The sequence below is a fragment of the Acomys minous genome, assembly GCF_964271855.1.
Source record: "Acomys minous genome assembly, chromosome: 9".
NCBI classification, from domain to species: domain Eukaryota; kingdom Metazoa; phylum Chordata; class Mammalia; order Rodentia; family Muridae; genus Acomys; species Acomys minous.
Window position 1 is genome coordinate 116,027,776 of NC_140490.1, and position 24,117 is coordinate 116,051,892.

Genomic DNA, 24,117 nt, shown 5'->3' on the forward strand with positions numbered 1-24,117 from the left:
AGTCAGAGATTGATAAATATTCCATGGGTGAATAAATGATGATAATGACGGTTGAATTTATAATGTCACCCAGCATTCATGAGAGCTTAGCTGTAAATGAACCTTGCATCTTTGATCTATGCAGTAAAGTAGTCCTAATGAAAACAATTTCAGCATGTCTGTTTTCCCGTAGACACTAGAGAAACAACCATGTTGATTATATGATCCTCTGTACTTAGCTATAGCCGATGGGTCCAGAAAAAAAAATCCTGATCCAAAGACACCATATTCTTTGCTGACTATGGACTTACAGTATGGCCTATTATAAAGAGCATTCCAAAGAAACAAGCTTAGCCCACTTGGGGCTTTTCCTTTTGAGACTTAAACCAAGAGAAATGGTACATGTCAAGATGGTAGTGGATACTTGGTCGAAGTGGCTATGCTAGGTGTTATGAAATAGTTGACATTCTAGATACTAACATACTCTAACATACTAGAGGAAAGGCACAGAATAATATAGACCAAGAGTCGGAGGAGAACCTCCAGCAACAAGCTGCAACGTACACATGGCATGGCCATTATTGATGGCAATTGAATTCCCTTTTTTTTTTTTTTCCGATACACACAAACACTTTTCTCCTCTGCCTTTGACTCAGAGAAGCTATTGGTTTTTTATAACAGAACTACTTGCCTGTAACATGGCTTTCACTCAAGATCCTAGTAAAGCGGTGAAATATAACAAAGAGAGGGCTACGGGACAGCACTGTGGTGAATGGGGCCGTCAAATGAGCCAAAGGCTGAGCATTGGTGTTGCTGTTCTCCAGAAAGTGATTCTGAACAGAATTTGGAAAGTTTTCAACACTGGGAAAATTTCAAGACATAAATGTATTTGAGCCCTTAACTTCTGAACAGGAAAAAAAAAAAAAACACAACAACGCAGTAACACAAACACCTGAAAAACATTTTACTCAGTTATAAATAAATGCAAAGTGATGCCTATTGGTTCACTGAAATCCCTGGACTGCAATAAATGCATTTAAACAAAAATAAATTATTAAAGTTTAATTGGACATTTTAGGAATCATCGTGCTAAATTTGGGGAAAGTAATGCTTAGTTGCAGAATGTGCTTCCAAGAATAGCTAGCTACCTTTTAGAATCTTTACAAAATAACTTCAGCATTAATTTTTCACAAATTACAAAGCATGCTAGAAAATTAAAGTGGAATAATAGATGGAACATTACATGAAAGTAGGACATTCATAAATGATTTATGACTTCCTTGTTCATCAAGACTTGGCTTTTTGAATCTTAATTGAAACCTGGTATGGTTGGATTACTGAAAAAATTAAATTGGTTATTCTGACAGCAGACAACTTTCATTAGGGAGCTAATTAATTTTAGGAGGCTGAGAGCCTCATATACTAAACATACTCAGTCATGTTTAGCCATAAGACTTTATTTAATTATAGTCTTCTGGTCAATGCAAATTGTTTATTTTTTCCTTCTTATCAACATTATTTAGACACAGGATAACTTTTGTTGAGTATAAAAGCAAAGGTTAAACCTCTAGCAGGGAACAGGACAATTGGTGTAAGAGGCACACTCACCCCAGTCTCAAAGTCAGCCCAGTTCTCCTCCTGTTTCCAGCTTCGTTGTACATTTGTTGATGCATCATTGCTCTGAGAAACTTAGCCATTTTGTACATCATAGATAAGAGGCTTGTACAAAATAAAATTTAACTGGTCTTTACCTTGTATTGATGAGTTAAGGACAAGTGGGACAGCTGGTACATTTTTTGCTCTAAACTTATTCCTTAAATTTTTTACCTTTGACCTTACTAAATTTCTTAGTTCTTTCCTTCAATAAAAAATGACCAGTCCTACAGTCTTGATGTCAAGGTACGACCCTATAAAAGTAAACCATTATTTTTACATAACAGAAGTTATACTGGTTTAGAAAAGTAGCAGAGGCAGGTTTCCCTTTCAGGTAATAGACCTGGGTAGTTGGCTAGGTTTATAGCACCAAGCATGGATTCTCTCCTTTTGGGTGGACCTTAAGTCCAATGAGACAACCATTAAGGTTAGCCCCTAAATAGAAGTGCCATTATGCATCATTGGGGAGATTTTGATGGTCTGGTCATTATTGTGGTTCATAGGCTTCATAACTCAATGGGACTACCAACTGTGCCTTTCCTTGGCAGTTTCCATAATATATTATATTTGAGATATATAAATATATATATATATAGTTGGACATAGACACACATAATAATGAGACCATGAATTTAGGAAAGAGGAACATGGGAGGATCTTGAAGGGAGGGAAGAGGTGGTAGTCATGTAGATACAACACTCAGGTATGAAATTCTCAAAACAGTAAATTCTTTTAGATGCTGCGAGAGATTGAGAGGAATGGCTGTCAATAAAGTACTTGCTTTACAAGCATGAAAACCAAGTTAAGATCTCCGCACCTATGTAACGAATGAGCCAGGCAGAGGAACAAGTGCCTGTGACCCTAGCACGAGGGAGGTGGGTTCCTGAGGCTGACTGACCAGGGAGCCTTGCTGAACTAGTAAGCTCCACGTTCAGTGAGAGAACTGACACAAAGTAAGGTGGAAAGTCATTAAAGAAGACAACTAATGTCAGCCTCTAGCCTTCACACACATGCACACACACATACACATGCATGCACCCCCCCACAAACACATACATACATGCACACGTACACACCTGAACACATACACATAAATACACCACATACACAGATGCAAACACATAAACACACACATGAATATGTACACATGAATACAGCACATACACATACATACACCATACACGCACATGAGCACATACCCATGAATACAACATACACACACACACACACACACACACACACACACACACACACACACGAAGAATGCTAGGAGAATTTGTCTAAACTTGTGCCTGTTATTGCATGTTGACTCATTTTTCTCTGGACACGATGAACAATTGCTTTACTTTCTCTTGTCACTAATCATAGGTTTTGTCAAGCTGTGTGTGTTTTTGTGGGAAAAAGAAAGGTCTGGCTATGAGCAACCCTGACATATTTGCCTTATTCCCCGCCCTTCTTGCCAGATGTCATTCTGTTTAAAATTCCTTCTTCAGTGAGCATGACCATCTGAGGTTCGTTCACTCCACCCTGGAGTGGAGTTTGTGGCCTGATATTGAAATCCACATACTAAGAACTAGATTAGAGGAGCAGTAACCAATTATAACCATCTGCTTGTGTCCATGGTGCCATTGATAGAAGTTGCATAGGAAAAAAAAAAGTGACAGCCCCTTAACAAGCTTATGACTCCTAAAGGCAGGTAGTTGTAGTTTGTATAGGGAGAATATGTGTATTTGTTTACTGAAGCCCGTTAGTATTCAAAGGTCTCCATGGGATCCCACTGCCCTCATTGCAAGCAAGAACACAACCAGGACTGCCATCAACCCCAATCGTGCCAAAGGGCTTTGGGAAATTTGCATGGATGCCACTGGAATTAAATATCCATAAGGACACTTGGAACAAAAAAGCTCAGCCTTCTCAGGGCTTTATAGATTTCACAATATGGCTAGTGACCTCCGTAAAGACGTTCCCTATTTTTCTCAAGCTCACCTTCATAGCCACCATATCAAGGACACTTGGGAATGTGGACATTAAGTAGGTAACAACCCTAGGGATGAAACAGTCTGCAGGTGAAACTAATTAAACGGAAAACCATAGCAAAGAAATGGCTCGTGCATAACATTAGCACATGCCTTCAGAGACCGTGCAGTGAGAGTTCCCTCTCGCTCCTCTAGCAGCATTTTATTGTCCCGTAGGTGACTCATGTCTCATCCTGCTAGACCAAGGGAAGCTGCCTCTAATTGTTCTTCATGGCCACTGCTTTACACTGGGATTGCCTTGATTTAAGTCTGGCACACAAGCACCCTTCATTGAGCATTTTGCCTGCCAATCACTGCCTTTAGTTCTAGAGACCCCAAACAAAAATGCCCTTGGTCTCCCTCTCTCCCTCTCTCTAGTGGAGGAAGCTGGCATGTAAACAAACACATAAATACAATTTGAAGTGCTTCATTCTAGAAAGCAATTAAAATGACAAGAGTGAAATTACAACAAAGCAAAGGAGTAGAGGATTATGTGTAGACCTGGCTTAAGCAAACTGCCTGGGAAGAGGCTTCGGTCAATTATGCCCATACATGGCACACAGTGGGGACTGAACTTCCACTACCCCAGAGCAGTAGTGACTAGGTACTTTGTTCTGTGTGCTTAGGTTTTATTGACTGGTCTACATTATGTATTCCTTACCAAAAGTACCATGGCTCTTACATTTACTTATGAACTTCTCTGACAAGTCCCACAGAGCTGGTTTCACAGCACCTGGCTAGTAAATGCAACTATGGTGGTAAGGTTTTACTACGTAACTGTGAGCACACACAGATGAGGGAGTTACAGACAGAGGGTAGGGAGTACGGGTCATGGAGCATCAGATCAAAGTGTAGCTCACACCGTCACTGAACTGAGTGCATGCGACTAAGTATCCATTCATTAGAGTTGACCTCCTGTGGGGCACACACGCGCCTTTTGATGTTCTCTTTGGCCTTTTGGCTTATCCTCACTTGACAGGGTCTCTGGACTCCTGGCTTAGCCTGCACCTAACAATTAAGTCCGGTAGAGTTTCATTTTGAGAAATGTCTCTGAGTCAGTCCATTCACACATAGCTGACATTGTCATAAAATCTTTAAAATATTCCCAGAGAGCGTGATCACTACTTGTGCATTCATTTCCTAAATCTGATTGACATTTTCCCCTGATAAACCCATGCTCTCATTACAATACTAACAGCGAACGCTCTCCTTTAGGTTTACGTCAGTGGCTATCAATGCTGAGTGTGTACTAAAATCTCCTTGGGGGTCCCAGAAGGAATACAAATACTCAGGCAAAACTCAAAAGAGATACTACTAGTGTTTTCTTAAAACGCCTCTGCTACCTCAAGAGCCAGCTATACTACTCCTGGGCATATGTTCAAAAGATGCCCCACCTCATAACAAGGGCACTTGCTCAACTCTGTTCATAACAGCCTTATTTGTAATAGCCAGAATCTGAAAACAACCTAGATGTCCCTGGCAGTTTGGTGATCTTATGGCTCTACCTTTCAACAGGTAAAACAAAAAAACTAAACTTTTTAAAAATTTTCAAAGGTATCTAGAATATTCTAGACAAATCCTTTCTAGCCCACATTTCCCTCCCCCAACAAGGGTCAATTCAACAGTGGCTGCGTGCTGCTTGGATTTCACAGAGCTCCTAATAGGCAATGATCTCAGAAATTTTTGAGACAGAATGTTCACTGGTCAGTTTGAGCAGAACCTCACCATAAGTCTTTTGTTTTCTGTTGCTAGCTTTGGAAGGTATTCCAGTTTGTGACTGTTGGGAACTCGAAGCAAGCACTGCCTATGTAACATGCACCATGTTTAAAATGCTACAAATATAGACTCATCTAGTCCTTACCATGTAGCATGTAAATAATTGGCATAGACACCATCTCATCCTCCTCATTTTAGAAGTGAGAAAGCTGAGGGGCTAAAAGTTAAGTGACATGGCTGGTTTGACTAGGTTAGTAAGAGCCAGACCTGAAACTCCAATGCAGACACAATGATCCAGGACCAAGCTCTGTTTGCTGGTGCCTAAATACAATGATGTGACCCACACAAAGAGACAGAAGATACCTCATTAGTCAATAGGTACCAGAGTAGGTCAAAGAATAAATCTAAATTAAAAAAAAAAAGACCTAGAGAGCCTTTGAATAAAATGCCATGTCTGCTTGTATGACATTTAACCTGCATCTCTATGGACACTTAACCACTGTGAAAGTCTAATGAAGATGTGTCTGTTTCCAGATAGAAAGGAGAAAAAGTACTATGGCATGGGGTGACTACTTTGCATATACTGCATTAGTAATATTTCTATGGTGTTTGGACTTTGTCAAAATATAGACTAGTATGTGATGTTGGCAAAGAAGTAAAATATGAGACAGAAAGCTATCAGGTACTGAAGTGAGCATAAAATATTTCAAAATTCAGTACGGTGCCTCATGCCTATAATTCCTACACATGGGAGGCTGAGGCAAGAAGGTTGTCATGAGCTTGAAGCCTACAGTGTGAGTTCCAGACCAGTCCAGGTTACAGTGCGGGACCTCACCTCATAAAGGACAAAGAAAGACTGACTTAAATTCAGGATACATATCAGGCCACAGATGAAGGCTGAGTTAGAGGCAGCAGGACAGACAGAGCCGCAGGCAATCCAGGGCATGTGGTCAGGCAAGCCGCCAAGTGGCCAAGGCACTATTGACTCCTGCCTGAAAGTCAATGCTTTGGAGTCAAATCAACTTATCTATTATTATTTTCCTTCTGTTTAGATGCATGGCCTTTTCAGTATGTTTAACCAGACGGCCCAGGGTCTAAGAGTTAGATTCTGCAGTTGCATTGCTTACTTTTCAGCTGTGATTTTCCAGGGTCACCATGTGACAACAGGAGCATGCATGGTACTTAATCACTGAATGTCTCGGCTGTGAGTCTAGCAATTACAGTAGGGCCTTTCTCATAGGGTGAGTGTGAGGGTCGAGGGAGTTAATATATGAAAAACATTAGCATAGTTATTGTGGTGAGCAGCACAGATACTTTTACTGTACTTATTAATAATCTCTGCTGCATTCCTGTTCCTTCTCTGTAGAACGAAAGTCATAACACTCGCCCCAGAGGGTTGCAGAAAGTAATAAGTAGGAAAAGCCCTTAGCACCTGAGTGAAAGTCATGAGCATTATCATATAAATACAGGGGGAACCAAGATAATTTATCAGGATGGCAGAACTTTGGGATGCCCCAAGATGCCGTGCATTTACCGCAGAGTGTATATACACGAAGTCCAGCATCCGACTGTAGCGCTACCCTAGATGTCGTATGTTGCACAAAAGTGTCATAAAATTAAAGAGCGTGCAGTAGGAGGTAATGTAAAATCCTAAATTCCATGTGTGCTTTGTGTGACAACAGCACGGAGGCCCAGACAGAAAAGGTGATGTGTACGATGATACACGGCTGGCTTGTTACGTGGCACATCCTAGAACTCCATGGCTTGTCTTCCCGATAGTCCGTGTGCTTCGAGGTACCATGCTAAAACTGCTGCTTCTGGATTCTCCTGTGCGCCTGCCTCCCCTGGGGCTGGTTTACACTTCAAAAAGCATCCTAACCCTTCATTTCAATGCAGTGCAGAATATGTCTCTCTGGAGAGGTGGCCCCGTTGCCGCTTGCTGAGTATCTGGTACTTAGAATAATATTGTGCTGGCATTGAAGAACTTTGCTTATGGTCACAGGTAGTGATGCCGCACCTTTTAATATACCTTTAATAGTGCTGGGGATTGAGCCAAAGGCCCTGTGCATGCCAAGAAAGCACTCTGTCAACTGAGCTACATTCCCAGCTTTAATATACTTTAATGTCCATTTTCTCCCATGTAGTTTTACCTTTGTAATTTTTCCGCATGATCCTTGCCTTATTTTTCAGGTTATTTGCATATCATCTACAGGACAGGAGTTCATATTGGTTCTTTACTTAACTTTTGCTGAATGAATATTTTGGAAAGTTGATTCATCCTAAGTCTGGCAACTCATTTTGATGCCTGATTCATTTTTCAAGCCCTTTCCTGGGTGCTACCTTTTCTGTTTTCCAAGTGGCTGTGGACTTGGGCTTGAAGAATGTTTAAGGCATGAAGTCGGATTATGTGAATTCCACACCCCAGCACGCCCTTCCTGCCTCTTCCCCTGGCCTCACACATGAATGGCTTGTCTACCTTTAAATACATTCTGTTTTTCTACCGCAGGACTTAGTACAACAACAAAATTTTAACCCTTCTCAGTACAGTGACACTGAAAGTCACCAATCAGAAGCAAAATATTTGAAAAACCAATTCAGAGAAAGTAAAAAGTAAAATTGAAAAATCGAAGTATTAATATACTAAGGTATATAATTCTTTCAATTAGCTTTCGTAACCTCTATTCTGCACATATTGTTATGTTTCTTTTTATTAATCCCTGGATGTACTTTCTAAAATGTTTTCACATATTCTTTGAGGAATTCATATAAGTCTGCAATATATACTATGATCATTTCTCTCCACTCCTTACATTTTCCATTTTCTCCTGCCAACTCCATATCTATACGTGTGTGTGTGTGTGTGTGTGTGTGTGTGTGTGTGTGTGTGTGTGTGTGTGTCCTTGGTTGGCACTACTATTGTCCACGTGGGAATAGGGCCAGCTACTGCTCAACCTACTAGTGTTTATAGCCTCAATCGAAAGTCTCCCTCCCCTCACCACCATCAGTACTGCCACCTGCTGATATAGCTCCTTGGCTCAGGATAAGGCTTCCTGAGCTCCTGCCTGACTCACGCTGGAGTTTTCTGTATATGACCTTGGAGCGGTGGTTCTCAACCTTACTAACGCTGCGACCCCTTCAATACAGTTCCTCATGCTCTCGTGACCCCCCACCCCAGCCCATAAAATTATTTTTGGTTGTGAACTGTAATAAAAATATCTGTATTTTCCAATGGTCTTAGGTGACCCCCGTGAAAGGGTCATTGGACCCCCCAAAAGGGACGAAGACCTACAATTTGAGAACCACTGCTTTAGACCCTTTTGTGGCCCACTCCCTCTAGTTTGTCCTGTAGACAAACCGTTTTCTCATCCGCTAAATCAGTGGAATATTCATCCTTAGTCTCACTATCATTTGCATATATAAATGCTGTATCAGGTGCTCTTTGTTAAAATTAAGATAAATGGAGGTGTTAAAATACAAATGGGATGCAGCTGCCGGGCAGCTCAGGCTTCATGTGGGTCCTCCGGTAAGGGGAGCAAGGGGAGCCAGGGCTGTCTCTGACATGGACTCTCTTGCCAGCTTTTAGATCCCTTTCCCCTGGCGGGGCTGCCTTGCCAGGTCCCAGGGGAGGAGGACAAGCTCAGTCCTGATGAGCTGGGGTGGATGGGAAGGAGGGCTCCCCTTTTCTGAGTAAAGGGAGATGGGACATTGGGGGAGAGGGTAAGAGGGTGGGACTAGGAAGTGAGGAGGGATGGGGCTACAACCAGGATGTAAAGTGAATTTAAAAAATTTTTTTGAAGAACTAGAAACTTAACCGTGTTCAAATACTGCCTTAGCCTTTAATCAGCCCTGTCATGTTGGACAAATTACCTAACTTGATTTCATTTCTTTTAAGCCGTATATTCTTTTCACCCCTAAAAGCTCACCTCATGGGATAATGAGAATTAAACCAATTGACTTACTTATAAGAGTAATATTTTAATATAAAATTCCCAATTGTAATATTCAGGCTTTTCTGGAGGAACAGAACCAATACGATGACCAATAAAAGGAGTCTTATCAGATCGGCTTGCACCATGTGGGCTGGGGAGTCCGACAATGGCTGCCTTCCCACTGGAGGGTCTGAGGGTCTGAGAACTGGGTAGTCGCTCAGTCCCTAAGGCTGGAAGCCAGTCTGGCGCTAGAGGCCTGAAGAATTTCTGGAGAGCAACTATCTTATTAGAAGATGAAAAAAGGTAGTCTCTGATGGCAGCGAAGGATAGCAGGAGCTGAGCCGAGTAATGGATGCAGTCACCCGCAAGTGGCAAGGGTGGGCAGTCAAAAGGCAGCAGCTTTCCTTGCCCCCGTCACACATGGGTAGCTGCTGGAAGGGGCCACCCATATAGGATAGAGTCGTGCCCTCTCAGTTAATCTTCCCAAAGAAAACCCTTACAGACCCACCCAGAGGTGATTTTAGGTCCAGCCAAGGCGACAACCAAGATTAATCATCCCACTAACAAATGTCTATAATTTATGATAAATTTCATAAATATGTTACAGATTATAACTATGACTCAAGTAAAGGGCACTTGGGATAAAGTGAAAATATAAAAAGGTCCATAAAAACGTGACAGTTTTTAGCTTATTTATGCATCAATAAAATTTGCGTTAAGGTTCTATTTTGTATAGAGCAATATAAAAAAAAACCCATCTGGGTTCTTAAAGTCAGGTGGAGTGAAGGAAGGGGCCTTATGGAGATCCTTGTTTGACAGGAGCCTGGCACTGAATCATTGCATGGGAGAGAAGAATAAATTAACTCTTGTAGAGAAGCAAGGACAAGCGCTCGGGTAACAAAGAAGAGGAAAATTACCCCCAGCTAAGACAGACTTGAAGGGTTTCCTTTGCCAAATATTTAAATGCCCACAATACCATTCTTTGTCTCCTTAACACAGCGTATTGTGGGCTGCAGCTCCGGCCATTTATCCGTGCTTTAGATATGGACATTGGTTCTGTGAAAGAGTCACTTTGCTTTAGGTCATTATCTTAGTAGAGCTGAATTAGAATTCCTTATTCACAGCACTCAGGAGGCAGAGGCAGGAGGATTGCTGTGAGTTCGAGGCTAGCCTGGTCTACAAAGTGAGTCCAAGGCTACGCAAAGAAACCTGTCTCGAAACAAACAAACAAACAGACAAACAAACAAAAACAAAAAGAAAGAATTCATTATTCCAGGCAAGCTGGATCTAAGTGGCTGTTATATTGTTCATTCTCAAAATAATATAAAATTAATTCTTTTTTATGTTACTACGTATAACTATGTAAGTGTGGATTAGCTTCAAATGAGAACTGAGAAAAAATGAATATTTTGATAAAACCCAAATAAAACCATTGTAGTTGCCCTTCAGGTGATGGGTATGTTGTCTTTGTTGCATCCTCCACTGGATGGCTAAACTACAGAGAACACATATTAACTGGTAACAGAAAGGCATAAGCCTGTGCTCTACAAGAAAAAGCAAATTTTATCTTCAGAGGTTAAGACACTCATTAATTCTATGTGAAGGAGCCAGATGGAACAATGATTCTATCAAATTCCATGATCATAAATAATATTTTCCCATTTTTAACCACAAGGCTGGTAGTTTTTTTTCATAGAAAACCAATGGGAATGCTATAACATATTTAAAATTAGAATATGAAATCAAAGCCCCCTTCCTTTTTCTTCTTTTGTCCACTAGGTGTCCCTCTTCTCAAACGTGGTGATGTGCTAACGACACACACATGTGCCATGCTGTGTTACTGGAAGAAAAATAAAAATAAAACTGGCAGAGGAGTTGCAAAACTCCCAGGCAATCCCAGCTCTTGCTTTGGCACCGAAAGTAGCAAAAGCCCAGACACTACATCTAATTGTCCTCCAGACGTGGGTGGGTGGGGCTTCCTTGCTCACTGTGGGTGGGTGGGGCTTCCTTGCTCACTGTGGGCGGGGCGGCGGGGGGCGGGGCGGCGGGGGGGTGGGGCTGTAGAGTCTCATCCACAGCAGGCAGTGTGTTTCTGGTCAGCTCCAATATCCGGAAACTATAACTTTACAGAAATGTGTCCGGTATACTTGTCACACGGTGCTTGAATTTCTACCTCTGAGGAGTATGTGACTCAGACCAAATACATTTGTCTCCATAACGGCCATCTATACAATCCCACAACTACCAACTCTACCTGTATGCTGTGGTATTTTAGTCTAAACATGCCGTGTCCCCAAAGTCCCATAAAACGAATTATTTGGAGTAAAGAGTACATTTTCATATAAACACAGATTTTTAGATGGTCATTTGGGTGAGCTAAATGAGACACTTGTTTAAATATTTCAACACTACGTTGAAAGTGTCAGACATTTATACTACGTGTATTGATCGTATTCATTCTCCCTGATCTAAAGTCCTCCAATTCTGTCTTGTGATCCCCTCCACCTGTCCCTCCTCCCATGTTCCCTTTGTTGTTGTTATTATAAATAATAACTCCCTGAGTCCAATTAGTGCTGTCTACACACTACTGACCATCAACTCAGACGTGAGCAACCCAGCAGCAGCCCCACTCACCACCCCCAGACTTTAACATCTATGAGGATAAACTGGCCGGAAATTGTCTACATCAAATACAGATTTGTGAAATTCTGAATTAATACTTCCTGTACTGGCTGACTTTGTGTGTCAACCTAACAGGAGCTAGAGTCATCAGAGAGGAAGGCCCCGCAGTTGAGGAGATGCCTCCATGGGATCCGGCTGTAAGGCATTTCCTCAATTAGTGATCAACGGGGGAGGGGCCAGCCCGTAGTGGGCGGTGCCATGCCTGGGCTGGTGGTCATGGGTTTCTATAAGAAAGCAGGCTGAGCAAGCCAGTAAGCAGCACCCCTCCATGGCCTCTGCACCAGCTCCTGCTTTCAGCTCCTGCCCTTTTTGACTTCCTGTCCTGACTTCCTTTGGTGATGAACAGCAATGTGTAAGTGTAAGCTGGGTAAACCCTCCCCTCCCCCAATTTAGTCATGGTGTTTTTGCCGCCGCAATAGAAACCCTAATTAAGACGCTTCCTGATAAATGTCATTTAATGTCATTAACTGTATGTGGCTGAGTGGGCGTAACGCTGAAATTCTTTAGAAAGGTATTTGCGAAGATTCAAATCAGAATGTAAGTGTCCATCTCATGCTGTGCTTCAGAGTTTGGGAGCAGCAGTAAATAATCTGACTTATGAGTAATTAGTTTCTTCTATTCAAATCTTTGAAGAGTAACCAAGGAGCATTCAAAGCGCGTTTCCATCTTTACGTTATCACATAAGCCTCTAATCTTGCCATGATGGCTTAATATCCATTAATCCGCATGGACACAGATAAGCCCATAAATGCCACAGGGAGTAATACCAAGTGGGTGAAATGTTGCCACAGAACTGGGTAATTATTGCAAGTGGCGATTACTTAGCATCAGCCCAGCTGTTTACACGCAAAGTCATTACATTTTACGTGTAGAGTTGGTGCTCGGTGTTAGGCTTAGGATGGGTGGGTACTCCTGAAGTGTCATAGGTGATGACTTGGGCCGTGTGGAGTAGCACTCTCTTCAGAACCGTGGGGACAGGAAGGCAGAGCCTCCAAATCAACTGGGTACGAATGATTCTTCTTTTACCCAAAATGACTACATTTATGAAAATAAAATAATACAACTTATATTGCAGTGTTTTCATCTTTTTATTTAAAATCTTTCCCATACATTTTCGGCCATGTTTTCTTCTCCCCCAGATCCCACCCAACCTCATGTTCTGTCTCTATCTGCCACCCCCAAAACTGTGCCTTATTAAAACAGAGAAATGTTTCCTAAAATAAGAGTCCATTTTTCTAGTGCTGTTGTTTCTTTCTCAAAAAGTCTACCTGGTACTAAAGGCCATAAAAGTTCAACAACAAATGTTCCGCCTGTAGGCCCCAGAGCCCTGGAGATCTAGCTACTAACCCAAAACTGGTGTAGACAATTCTCACCGCTTGCTGCTGCTGTGCTTGGTGCTTCAGAAGAGGTGAGCTCTTCCGCGCTGATCAGAGTGGAGAGTTCTCGTTCCGCCCGTCATCCCAGAATCTAAGCCAAGAAGACTGAAGGAGGCAGTGGTTGTGCAGCCACAACCCTGTGACTCTTATTTTGGGTATAAGTTCTATCCACTTGGAACAGCTGTAGCTGTCATGCTGGATATTAAACTTTCTGTTGGCTTTTATTTTTTGTTTTGTTTTCCCTTTTGTTGAAAATATATTCTTTTCTCATACAATATATCTTAATTATAGCTACCCCTCCCTCTACTCCTTCTAATTCCTCCAAATTTCTTCCTCCCTCCCTCCCTCCTTCCCTCCCTCCCTCCCTCCCTCCCATCCATTCCACTCCCTTTCCGTCTCTCATTAGAAAAGAACCAGCTTCTAAGAGATAACAACAAAACATGACAAAATAATATATAAGATTTTTTTAAAAGCACATCAGTGTTGGACAAAGCAAACCAACAGACAGAAAAGAGCCCAAAAGGACGCACAAGAATCAGAGGCTCACTCATTCGCACACTCATTTCACACACTCATTCACACACTCATTCACACACTCCCGAGTCCCGTAAAAATACTAAACTGAAAGCTGCAATACACAAGCAGAGGGCCTGGTGCAAACCCTTTATAGGCCATGTGATTGTTGTCTCAGTCTCTGTGAGTTCATGTGAGCTCTGCTCGGCTGGTTTAGAGGACTTGTCCTCCTGGTGTCCCCCATCCCCCTGACTCTGACACGCTTTCTGCCTCCTTTACCACAAGGTTCCCTGATCTCTGAGGGGAAGGACTTGATGCAGTCCTCCCATTTAGAGATGTTTGTTCCTCTCTCTTCATAATGTCTGAACGTGGGTCTCTGTATGTGTTCACACCTGTAGGAGAAAGTATCACTTATATGTGGATATTAGCTGTTCAATAAATAACAACCAATCTACAATTCATAGACCCAGAGAGGTTAGGTATAGAAGAAGACACGGGGTGGGGCGGACATGAATCAACCTGGGATGAGGAAATAGAATAGATTTTATGAGTGGGCTGGGGAGGGAGGGCCAGGTGGGGAGAGCACAGGGGAGAGGAGATAGGTATGAATTAGGGAACACAAGGAAAGACAGCTAGAATTCAGGGGCATCTGAGAGATCCTATGGAAACCTAAAATGTATGAAGGCATTCCTAATGAAGTCTCCAAATAGTATGTTAGAGGGGAGCAGGTCCTATCAAACAAAGCTTCCAGTACCTGGACCAAGCTACATCCGCTTGAATGGTTGGCCAAAGAGGTCCCATGGAAATCCCCCAAATAACCAGGCTGGCGCCAAACAATGGTTTGCTCTCCATAAACTGATAACAAGGTGCTGTTTCTGAAGACAATGCGCACACAACTCATTGAACACGGAGAGGTAGAGCTGGTGCTGACATAGAACCTTCCCCCTCATGTCTTTGTCACAGGAAAGCACTCTGCAGGCTTCCAAAAGAGTAATGTAAACACTAACCCAGCCACAAGCCTCTTGATGTACAATGCTCTTCTGCCTGCAGAACATGCTAGGGCAATGGTAGCACAGCAAAGCTGGTGGGTGTAACCACCCAACGTCTGGTTTGACCTAAGACCTACTCCATGAAACAAAACCAATGCTAATACTATACACTGCTTGGATGACCAAGAGCCAGAGACTAGATAGCCCAGATACCTAGGGCAAAACTAAATACTACTGGTCTTCAGGAAAAAAAGTAGTGATAAATGACTCCTAATGCTGTATTTAGCCATCATCAGAGAAGCTTCTGTTAACTTTTAGAGAGAACAAATGTGAAGAATTGGACCAAATTTCTTGATTATGGTCGCAATTTGAAGATAGTTTTCATATAATGAAAATATATAATGATGAAAAACAGTTAATGAGCGTCTGTTCCAACCAAGGTGGAGTGCTAAGAGCATCCATCATTTGTGTTGTGCTTAATTTCACAGTGCTCCCGTGATGTAGACACTGTTATTATGGCACAGCAAGGCCTCTTGCCAAAACTTTTGTATTTAACATCCAAGTTCTCATGTCAAATATTTATCTCAGGCATCCCTCAGCGTAGGAAAGGAAGTGCTTGTCCATCTGGTGCATTGGGCCCCAAGAATTTGGGAAAAATAATGTCTTTCTAAGAATTATCCTTAATATATCACTTCCCTGGAGGCAGGCTTTATTGAAACAGATTGTTCAATTGGTGTGGGAACAAAGGCTATTTAAACCTTTGAGGAGTGGGTAGAGGCTTTCAGGGTGTACATCACTGGCCTGGGGCCAAGGTGCTGGGGATGCCTTATTTGCACAAAGAGGAATTCTGGGTGTTTTTTGGATGTGATGTTATAAGAAGAGAGGAAGTTTACCTGTAAGCTGGCCAACAGGCTACGTAACTACCTTAAGGGTAGCAGAGGTGGGAGCATGAGGCTACATGCACTGGGACATGCAGGCCCAGGACAGGGCAGGGATGGTCCTACTCCTGCCAGTCTCAAGGTGAGATTTTTGAGGCTCGGGGACTTGCCTCAACCGGCTCCCATGGTTGCACAGCTCCCCTAGTCGCAGGGCTACCCAGTCCCACACACATCTAGTTCAGTGCTGGACCTTTATTACAAATACATATTCTATTGGCATTTTTTTTTTCTATTAACATTTGCCTGCTGGTAACTCTTTCCACAATAATCAGTTAAGACCTATTGTGTTTTTAAAGTGATGGAGGAAAAAAAATCAAACCATAACTGTTATAGAAATAAAATAAAATAACAATGTAAACTTATGCAAATGCAATGAAAACTGATCATCGGTTGGCCAGTGCAACTCAGTTATAGCAAAGTAAAATAGAAAGGACAGTTTTGAACTTTGCTTTTGGATTTGGTGTCAAACACATAAGTGTAACTGTTTTCTGTATTTGGATACACATGGCTAGAGTTCGCTGTTTTCTTTCATGTATAAACCATGTTCAAAATTTACCACCATTAATTTCCACTTTTCCCTTTTTTATAAAATGTAGTGAGAACAAAAGGGCCCAATGTGAGTACAGAATGCTTCTACAATTTTATATTTATTCTAGTCTATTAAAATAATTTGACAAGAATTAGGAGGCAAATTTTAAGTTTCAAACAATTTACTTAACATAGAAATAGCAATAATCTAATCTTGAGTGTTCCCACAAAAATGTTACATAAAAGTTCTTAAGTTGCATCAATTATAGTAATGTAGATATTTAGCATAAACATGTTTGGAAATATATTTCATTCACCTTTAGCAATGAGACAAGACATTACTGCAGAATCACACAATCTGAGACCTTAATCCACTGAAGAAGCTCTGGGTTCCCCTGCACATCTGCCCTGGACAACTGCCCTGTTCAGTGAAGAGAAGGTAATTGTCTTGGTTAGGGTCTCGAAGGCTGTGCAGAGACACCATGACCAAGGCAAGTCTTACCAAGGAAAACATTTAATTGTGGCTGGCTTACAGTTTTCAGAGGCTCAGTCCTTCATCATCATGGTGGGAAGCATTGCTGTTGTGCAGGTGGACATAGTGCTGGAGGAGACTAGAGTTCTACATCTTGATCTAAAGGCAGCCAGGGGGAGGTGCTCTTCTGTACTGGGCAGAGTGTGAGCTCTAAGAGACCTCAAAGCCTGACAACACAGTGACTGACACACTTCTTCCATCAAGGCTGCCTCTCCCTGTGGGCCAAGCATTCAAATACATGAGTGTGTGGGAGTCAAACCTATTCAAACCACCTCAGTAATGTAGGAGAGAGCTAACAACTGTGCTCCTACTACGTTCTTATTATCAGTTTAGGCCTTCACGTTCAGCTCCACAAGGTGTGCTCAGTAAATACTAGCCATTCATATTTTACTTAAAAATTAGGTATTTTAAACGTCTTGTTTGTGAAGTCTTGCTCATTTGCAATCCACAAATGGAAGAGGTACGGCCACCAGGCAAGTAAGGTCAAGGGGCACAGGAAGGTCAGGGGGCATTGGGAGCAGGCGGAGAGCTTTGCAAGGGGCAGCGGCCCTGAGAGCAATTTGATTTCAGGCTGCTTCTCTCCAGGACGATGAGAAGAAGTATCTTCTGCTTAAAGCCACCGATTTAACGCTGAATTGTTATAACAGCCACAAAAAACAAAAACAAAAACAAAAAAGAACCAGAAATCTCTGTGTCACAAATTTCATAAACATCTGCCACCAGTTACCTGTCCTGGGAACCACCTAGGAGTAAATCTAGAACAGACCTTGACGTTCCATTTGACATCGATTTAAAAAAAAAAAACAGCACGTGAACTTTGCTGGTTCTGCAGCACTGGTGCGACTCTCACGTGAAGGTTGCTGGTTCTGCAGCACTGGTGCGACTCTCACGTGAACTTTGCTGGTTCTGCAGCACTGGTGAGACTCTCACGTGAACTTTGCTGGTTCTGCAGCACTGGTGCGACTCTCACGTGAAGTCTGCTGGTTCTGCAGCACTGTTGCAACTCTCACGTGAAGTCTGCTGGTTCTGCAGCACTGGTGCGACTCTCACGTGAACTTTGCTGGTTCTGCAGCACTGGTGAGACTCTCACGTGAACTTTGCTGGTTCTGCAGCACTGTTGCAACTCTCACGTGAAGTCTGCTGGTTCTGCAGCACTGGTGAGACTCTCACGTGAAGTTTGCTGGTTCTGCAGCACTGGTGAGACTCTCACGTGAACTTTGCTGGTTCTGCAGCACTGGTGCGACTCTCACGTGAACTTTGCTGGTTCTGCAGCACTGGTGCGACTCTCACGTGAACTTTGCTGGTTCTGCAGCACTGGTGCGACTCTCACGTGAAGTTTGCTGGTTCTGCAGCACTGGTGCGACTCTCACGTGAACTTTGCTGGTTCTGCAGCACTGTTGCAACTCTCACGTGAACTTTGCTGGTTCTGCAGCACTGGTGCGACTCTCACATGAACTTTGCTGGTTCTGCAGCACTGGTGCGACTCTCACATGAACTTTGCTGGTTCTGCAGCACTGGTGCGACTCTCACGTGAACTTTGCTGGTTCTGCAGCACTGGTGCGACTCTCACGTGAAGTCTGCTGGTTCTGCAGCACTGGTGCGACTCTCACGTGAAGTCTGCTGGTTCTGCAGCACTGGTGCGACTCTCACGTGAACTTTGCTGGTTCTGCAGCACTGGTGCGACTCTCACGTGAAGTTTGCTGCTTCTGCAGCACTGGTGCGACTCTCAGAGCCTGATGCCTGTAGAGAACCATGGGCAAAGGTAACATAAACTCATCTGCAAACAAAAATTCTCAAGTCACGTGACGTGCGACCACTAGTTAACAGCACATTCTCGTTGCATTATTGGGCTGTTCGAAAGGAATGTGGCTTCATCTTCTTTCCAGAAAACACTGACAGTATCATTTAGGAAGAAAAAACAGACAAACAAAAAACACACTCATTGTAAAATTAGTTGGAAAACTAAAGGATCCAAGCATTGATATTATCTAAAGCAATAGTTCTCGGCCTTCCTAAATGCTACAACCCCTTAAAAATAAATTATTTAATAATAAAATAAAAGTAACAATGAAGATAATTCTACACAACTGTAATTTTTCTACTGTTATGAATCATTATGTTAACCTCTCTGTTTGTCGATGGTCGTAGGCAGCCCCTCTGAAAGGGTCATTTGACTCCAACTCAGAGACTGAGAGCCACTGATCTAAAGGAAATTGGCAGTGTTAATTAAGGGCTGCAAGGAAGTGAATAGAAATACAGAAATGTTCTTAAGCTGTTTGTAGGTACTGTGTGCCCAGACATACCCCCTCTTGATAACATGTTAACTGGATTTTAAATTTATAGAAAAGAGTAATCTATGAGCAAATAAGTTAGCAAACAAGAATATAATCCCTCATTGAGAGTCTCCCCTATGTTCAGGAAGACATCGCAGTCCTTCTTATTTGGTTTAAATAAAAACATTTAGAATACATTAACTATTTTAATATGTCATTCCACTATGTGAAATCAGCTTAATATACACTTTTTTCTTTTATTAGTTTTAATAGGTTTTTAAATGTTATGACAAAAGTTGTCTTGTTGCACAATGTGAGACACCGAAAATTATATAATTGTCAATCTTCATTCCCTGGCGACTCTGACACTCAGAGTTGGAGTCAAGGTGTAAGATGTAAGTTCTAGAGATGATAATTTCTGCAAGATCACCTTTCCGTCTTGGGGGAGTGAGCCGGGGAGTGCAGGACAGCCAGTTTGCCACGCAAACAGTAAAATCAAAACAAGGGGCTATTGTGCAGTAGCTCTAAAGGAAGTCTAATCACCCATGCCACATCTTCTCACTGAGCATCTAACCGCGCTGTGTGCGGCTTTCCCGCTGAGGCGTAGGTGCTGCTGTACAAGGCCAGCTGCGGCTCTTTATGTACTGCCGCGGTGGTTGGTTTGTTGCTGTGCTTCTTATTGGCAGAATGGAGCCTAACTCCAGTGGCAATGTAAATCAGAGTGGAGTTTCCACTAAAACGCTTTTTGGGTGGGAAAAAGGGAAAGTTCAATAAAGGATTTCTCTACATCGACCAAAGCAGATTCATAGAGAGTGCTATAGTATCTCTAAGGCCAGCCCAGTTCAAGGAAACACAGTGGTTTGAACACACTGGTCCTGATGCTCATGGATAGAGACGAGGGGACCCTGGACCCTGGTCTGATAATTCTGCTAAAGAAGGTTATTATGGGATTCCTTTCATCTTATCATCTGGCTTGACTTTGAGATGTTTTTATACATTCAAACGCAGACGCACCTGCTGGCTCACCCTGACTCCACCACGCCATAGGAGAAAATGATGAGTTCATCATTGGTGCACCCAGCCTCGCCTTTGGACCCATTCACTTTTAGTTCTCCATTGTGTTTTCATCTACGAACGTGTGTGTAGCTGTGTTCATAGCTATCCTGGGAAACTTGCAGTGCATAAGCCAAACATTCAATGCACTTGCTTTAAGTTTTTGATGATATGTTAGAAACCTTTGTGACATATATGTAGAAAGACACATGGAGTAAGGAGGAAAACTAGTGACTGAGTTGGGATATTAGTTCAGTGGCTTTAATTCCATTTCCCACAAAACGATGGCCTGGTAGGCATACCATATGGGCGGGGCAGTGCGTTCAGAGCCTTATACTCACTCTCTGATATTGCACAATGCTTTCGAACCTAGCTTTCACGGGTATGAATCCATGGTGACTCTATTCTAGACCATAGGTTGTGTGATAGTTAATCTTGTCAGCTTCACAAAAATGGAAATCGTCATGGAAACCTTATGTCTGAGGGAGTACTAGTGTGAGGGAAAGTGGTGATGCTGGATGTAGAGAATGATTAGTTTTACACACACACACACACACACACACACACACACACACACACAAACTAGAACAATCCCACTAGCCAAGTCAGATTTATCCCAAGCCTTCATATATGTGTTGTCTCTGAGACTTGCTATAAACCACCTGATTCTATTCTGTTTCTAGCAGTTTCTTACCTCTGTGCTGTGTTCCTGTCATGCCACGTTTACACAAGCTGGGTTCCAGCTATCTGCCTCTGCCATCATCTCCACTTAAGTGGTCATCTCTCTACCCAGCCATACGATCTGGACGTTCATAGATCCTCCGGTTTTCTCTCTTCCAACAAATTGTGACATGAATTGTCCTCATGCTAACAGCTGCCAAGAGCTTTATTCCTTGATGAAACAGTAGGAAAAGTGACATGAGTAGGCTTTGTGTTTCCAGGTTACTTCCTTTTAGAGTAGACAATGCGTATGGTGAGTAGCTAGGAGCTGTACTTAAACAAATTAGATTACTTTGGGAGCAAATCCACGTTAATCATTCTGCACCCTCCCTGCGGAAACCTCAATCTAATGTCCCAGTGTGGGTTGGTCTCTCAGGATACCAGCTTCATGGATTACTATCTTTGATGATGTTAAAGGCCGTATTGGCATTTGGAAGCTTTTGTTTTATAAATGAACGTGGAAAGCAAGACGTTCGGCTCCCAGGATTGAGACAGGAAGCATTACAAAGCCAATAGCTAAAAGACTTGAATTTGTGACAGGGAAATCATTATACTGTTCTGCCAATATGAGGGACATTATTTTCCTGTCAGACTAACTAGCTGACTAGCAGTCTAAGAAATAGAAATGTTTAGAGGTTATACAGTTTAGCGTCTTCACTTTACAGATGGAGGGCCACACCCACGAGAGTGAGAGGGTGGCCAGCTGAGAAGCCACATCTGGAGCCACACAGGAGCGTCCAGTATGGCTTTCTGCATCTTCATTTTCTAATGGGCCTCCGTCTACAACCACATTTCTTTAATTTCATTTCCTCCTTCCTTTTTAAGCCTCTTACTCGTAGTTGTGGTCCAGTACCACCATCCCCATCAAACATTCTTGTGTTCAGAGTACTATGTTTTATTTGCCTTAGAAATAACATGAGACGTGATAGATAGCCTATGACCATATAGCGTATGGACCACAGACCTGGGGGAGGGGAATAGGGTGAAAGCGGGAGGGAGGGAGGAACAGGTGGATACAAGCAAGGGGAAAACAATTGAGATGTAATCTGAATAAATAAATAAATAAATAAAAAACAAAAGAAAATTTAAAAGTAGGTCTTTATTTCTTCAGAGAGGAGTCTATTGATAATATGTAATAGTTATTGTGTATATAATTGGCTAGATAAATGTTAAAGTAAATATTCATTATTCATTCAATTCAAAACGTTTAGACATACGCATGGTTGAGATTAGAATGGTAAATAGGTAGGCGCACTGGAAATTCATGCATCGTAAGTATATAACTGAGAAACACAAACCACTGTAAGAGATTAAACTACGTCCCCCTGATAAAGTAACTGAAAATTAGAATATGAAAAGTGAATAAGAGTTAGCCAGGTAGATAGTGGAAATAGGAGAGACTTCAGGTTGAATAAACCAGCCTTGCTACAGGCCATCTTGGCTGTGAAGCAACTTGACACATCAGGGAAGAGAGAACCTCACCAGAGCAATTGTCTCCGCTGACTGGTCTGTCTGTGGGGCATTGTTCTAAGAGAGCCCAGCCCACTGTGGGCAGTACAGCAGGATGCAGGTGGGCCTCGCTATATTTATAAAATATATTGATACTTAAAAAGCTAGCTGGGCAAGTCAGTGGGAGCAGTGCAGTAAGCAGCATTCCTCCATGGTTTCTGTTTCGAGTTCCTGCCTTGTCTTCACTCTACCACGGACTGAACGTGTAAAACAATATAACACCCCTCCAAGTTAGTTTTGACCATGCTATTTATCACAGCAACAGAAAGCATATCAGGGAAAGCGTGTACAGAGGTCTCGAGGCATCAAGACATGTGCTTGCACAGTGTGGGCTGAAGACATTAAAGGCCACTGAAGAGAGCCAAGAGAGCAGGGTGAACGAAGGAGGGGGTGCGCCGCATGGGTACTGCTGGTCTTGCTAGGGTCTTTAACTTTAAACTGATTATAATGTGACCCGGAAGAGGCTGGGACAGGACAACCAGTGTAGTGCAAAACCATTCAAATAGGAGAGGAAAAAACACTGGCACGAACGTTAAGGGTAAAAGAGGAAAGAAGGAAAGAGGTAGGTGTTGGGAAGATTTTATAAAAAGAAATGGGACTTTGTTAACCAGAATGCCCCTGCAAAGATGGTAGCTGAGTTTACTGGGCCGCTGAGTTAACTAAATACATATGCCAAAGAGAAGAAAAGAAAAAGGAAACAATTTGTGCTTACCTGACCCATGTATATTTATGAATAGGCATCAAATTACTTAAATTACATATTCACTAGGCCATTTGTGGGAGGAAATTTACAGGAAAATGTAAGTTAAGGTTTTACTTTCCTAATGTTTGGTGGAAGCCGAACATTAAAGTTTGACATTTCGGGTTGGTTCTCAGAGAACACCATTGGAGAATTAATTGTTTTATCTACATTCTCACAGAAGGACTCAGTTTCCAATCAGGTTGAGTGCACAAATGGAGAAGTTGACCATCCATCGGTAAAACAGTGAATACACAGCTTCCTCCTTTCTCCCCACCTCGTAGGTATTTGGGCAGTCTCTTGCTCTGCGTGACCGCTTTCAGTTATCAGCTAAACTGTAGGCCCAGTCGTGAACAATGACACAATCACACCATCCTACGACTACGTAGCAGTCCTTGTGTGTGAGTCACCAGTGACTACATTTTAATTATGGATAAGCATTAGCTTATCATTCTAAGTAGCAGTTTATAATTGTCCTTTATGTAAATCTATTTTAATCACAAAAAATCAGTGTGAAAGAGAAAAGGATCAGAGACTCTTAACTTCTTCCTGACTCCTTTCACCCTCATGTCATCATGAGGAAGTGTTTCTCAAAAGCAGAAGGGAGCCCAGACTCTCCACTTTTACAAATGATCAAGTCCATCTTGGAGAGATGTAGAGCCCTCCCTGAGGGAGCCAGATGAACTGAGACAAGGGAAGTTGCAGCCATGCCCTGCAGTACAAGCCCATAATCCCATATATTCTGGAGGCTGAGACAAGAGGATCAAAGTTCAAGGCTTCTCTGAGAAATAGAGCGGAAACAAGAAGTGGAAAAGCCTAACATTGACCTCATTTCCAATTGAAGGTCAATCCTCTTCTCATCAGGTCAGCCCTGCAGTGCATCCTGGGCATGCTCGCTTGACTGCACTGCTACTCTAAGCATCAACGACTCCCAATAAGAGAAAGTAGAGAAATATTATCTAGCTAGAAAGTC

General features: G+C 42.4%; 1 protein-coding gene across 2 annotated transcripts in view; it reads left to right on the plus strand.

Moving 5' to 3' along the window:
• Positions 1–24,117, plus strand: part of PTPRR (protein tyrosine phosphatase receptor type R) — a 230,162-nt gene that overhangs the window by 49,209 nt on the left and 156,836 nt on the right. Inside the window, exon 1 of one of the 2 annotated variants that reach the window (XM_084794136.1) lies at positions 12,309–12,326. The exons of the other annotated variant lie outside the window; for it this stretch is intronic. The gene's annotated coding sequence lies outside the window, so the exon portion shown is untranslated. Of the gene's footprint in view, positions 1–12,308; positions 12,327–24,117 lie in introns of those variants that run through there. 2 annotated transcript variants of the gene reach the window in all.